The sequence below is a fragment of the Camelina sativa genome, chromosome 8 (assembly GCF_030686135.1).
Source record: "Camelina sativa cultivar CO46 ecotype springtype chromosome 8, ASM3068613v1".
Lineage (NCBI taxonomy): Eukaryota > Viridiplantae > Streptophyta > Magnoliopsida > Brassicales > Brassicaceae > Camelina > Camelina sativa.
The window spans coordinates 10,652,181-10,655,761 of record NC_141887.1 but is presented as its reverse complement, the minus strand read 5'-3'; the positions used below and the strand labels follow the sequence as shown (position 1 = coordinate 10,655,761).

At 41.7% G+C, this 3,581-nt stretch overlaps 1 pseudogene; it reads left to right on the top strand.

Moving 5' to 3' along the window:
- The first annotated feature begins 882 nt into the window (after positions 1–882).
- LOC147939908 (uncharacterized) lies at positions 883–3,146 on the top strand (annotated as a pseudogene).
- The last annotated feature ends 435 nt before the right edge of the window (positions 3,147–3,581 follow it).

The window sequence follows — 3,581 nt, the reverse complement described above, 5'->3', positions numbered from 1 at the left end:
CACGGTTGTACATACGCTGAGCTTCTTGAAATGGCTGCAGAAGATTATCTGATTGACAAAGAAACAAAGATGGTTCAGTTATCGTATCCCTTAACAGAGATGATGCTTCAGCAATTGCCCCAAGATACCCCTCCTGTCTATGTCACAAATGATAGATCAATTCAGAACTTGATAGATTTTAGTAGTAGGAATGTTGTTCGCCTTTGCGTCTCTACGCGATGCATGGATGGACAGTCGGTTAAGGGATGTGTTAATGATATAAATAACTCTTGTTCTATTGCCGATGGGGAGCCAACGGATGAATTTGGTGAAGATGTAGATCCAGGTGCCGATGAAGGTGTAGAAGAATGTGAAGAAGCTCTCCATGACACGACAGATGAGAAGCCAAAAGATGTTGATGACATGGATTTCGATTACAGTGAGTACGGGAAATTTGAAGATGAAGATGACGATGAAGATGGAGATCACCCGGATGTAGATGCTGAAGAAGGGAAACCGTTTGTTGGTGGTATTCATGGACAGTTAAATAATCCTTGGATAGACCTACTGAAAGTAGGTCAATGCTTTCCATGCAAACATGATGTCATAACAGAGGTGCGTTTGACCGCTATTATGCTTAAATTCTCTTTCAAAATTAAGAAGTCCACAAAGTCTCGGTTGGTGGCAATATGCTATGTGCCAGGATGCACATGGAGGGTCGTGGCCACTGTGAAGAATGATCTAACCACTTTTTGGATCACCATATATCTGAAGGTGCATACATGTTCTATTGTGGACCCCATAGGTCACCGTAAGCATTGTACCTCCAAATATATTGGGATGCTTTTTGTAGAACGGGTAGGAATAGTATATGGTGTTGTCCCACAACATATCCAAGATTCAATGAGGACAATGTTCAGCATGACATTGGATTACACAACTTCGTACAGGGCTTTACATTATGCCTTGGAATATGTGAGAGGAAACGCCGAATTTGTACATGCGAAGTTGCCTTATTGTCTTAGAAAAATAGAGCAGTCAAACCCGAGAAGTGTCATTGACCTTGTTGTTGATGACGAGCATAGGTTTAAGTACCTTTTCCTATCTTTTGATGCTTCAATCCGTGGTTTCAATTATGTGAGGCGAGTTATTGTGGTTGATGGGACCCATCTCACCGGAAAGTATGAAGGTGTATTGCTAGTCGCTTGTGCACAGGATGGTAACTTTCAGATATTCCGTTGGCTTTTGGAATTGTCGACTCGAAGTGTGATGCTTCATGGGATTGGTTTTTCACAAAATTAAGTGAGTGTATCTCGGATGAATATCCACTGGTAGTAGTTTCGGATAGGTGCAGTTCAATAGCTAAAGCATGTCGCAATGTTATGTCATGGGCAACACGAGGGATATGTTACTACCATCTCTAACAAAACATAATTTCTAATTTTCGTGGGAAGAAACTGATGTACTTGGTGAAAGGGGCAGCATATGCGCATACGTATGATGATTACAACCGCTACATGGCTTCCCTTACTAACGTAAATCCGGCCCTTGCAGCGTACTTGAATGAGGCAGATCCAGCTTGATGGTCTCGGGTTTACTGTCCAGGAGATAGATACAACATCAAAACTAGCAACATTGCGGAATCTATCAACTCCATGCTAAAGAAAGCCAGAGGTTATCCCATCACATATCTCATTGAGTTTATTACAAAAAAGTTAGGTAGGTGGTATTGGAAAAGACGAGAGGATGCACTTAGTCTAACAACCACTTTTAGCCGGGGTGTTGACTTCTTATTGGCTGTAAGGGAGCATTGCGCAGATATGATGACGGTAGAACGCATTGATGGCTGGCATTTCAATGTTAGGGGAGGGCAACATGACTGTTTGGTTGACTTGGAAGCAAAATCTTGTTCATGCGGGGTGTTTGATGTTGAGAAAATGCCATGTTCACATGCAATTAAGGCTGCCAAGTCAAGCGGATGGCATATGTCTACCGTAGTCCAAGCTTACTATAAAAAAGATTATGTCTATGCCTCGTACGCGGCTACCATCATGCTCAATGTCGAGCACAATCCAATTGGGCCAGATATCCGATGTATACCTCCCATACCGAAGTGGAAGCCTAGAAGGCAAAAGAAGTCTCGTTGGCTAACATGGCTAGAACTGTCACGTAAAAATGGGAGCAAGCCGAGGAAGTCTCATAAGCAATATGCTTGTTCACAATGCAGACAGCCTGGACATACTCGACCTCATTGTGTAAGTAACAATCCCACTTGATACATTTTTAACGTTTTGTATATGATCGTCGGTTACACTAACAATTATTTGTATAGGTTGTTGAAGACGGCGAGTAGAAGTTAACTTCATCGTGAAGTCATCTAGAATTTCCCTAGCTATCATTTGTCTCTGTAATTTTCAGGGATTATCCCATGTGTTCAAGCCGACATTATTAAAGACTAGTACGTAACTATCATTTACTCATAAGACCATTTTATTTTATGATACTCCGCTTCTTGAACAACCACAATTAGCTAGAGAATGATGAGCCAAATTTCGGGGTCAGTTTCTCATAGAAATTCGCATATACAAATAACTCGTCCAATCTGCAACTACTGCGGTAGATCAACGATTATTGTGAAATCATGGACAGATGCAAATCCGGGAAGAAATTTCTTCAGATGCACTGTTCAAGGGTTTTCCCATTGGTCAGACGCAGAACCATCACGTGGTTGGCAAAGGCGGAGCTTATTGGATGTGAGGGATGAGATCCGTCGGCATAGAGAAGAAATCAAGGTACTTCAAGAATCTGTAAGAGAAATGAAAGAACATGTTGTTAAAGGTTTGGTGAACTCAGGGGTGGTTAACACATATGAGGAATTAAAAGCTTAGTAGAGAAATGAAAGAACATGTTGTCAGTCTGATGTCTACTAAGCTTTCGATGTACGATGCGTTTCTCTCTACATTCAGTGTACCCTTTCGATATCTCTGCATTCGTTGTACCCTTCGCTATCTCTACATTCGTTGTACCCTTTCGATATCTCTACATTCGTTGTACCCTTTCGATTTATCTACATTCATTGTATCGTTGCCGTCTCAATTTCACCTATAAATATCCTCCCAAATTCTACTCAATCTATTGCATCTCCTTCTTCGATAACAAGAGGATAAGTTGGTTATGAGCTATGGCCGGAGAGAGTTCCAGTAAGCGTAAGCGAAACAGTTCCGATTTTGAGTGGGAAGAGGAAGTAATAGATGCCATGAAAGATACTTTTGAGAGGACGAGAGTCGTGGTTGAAAAATAGACGAAGGACCGCTTTAAAGCCATTCTTCGTATGATGAGAGATCACATGAAAAAGAAGGAAGAGGCTACCGCCCTTGTGCATCAAGTGGATCTGATCGACCCTCAACTATCCCAACTGAATCAAATATTGGGTCAACAACTTGTCGACTTCGAGACAGAGCACAATAGGTTAGAGGAGATGAGAGAATTTGCGGAAGCTGATGTCAAACAGTGTGTGGTTCCTCCTCCTATTGATTGGGGCAAACTTCATGTCCGTCTCGACCATTAGTTGCATCACCCAAACTTCTATTTGTATTTTATTT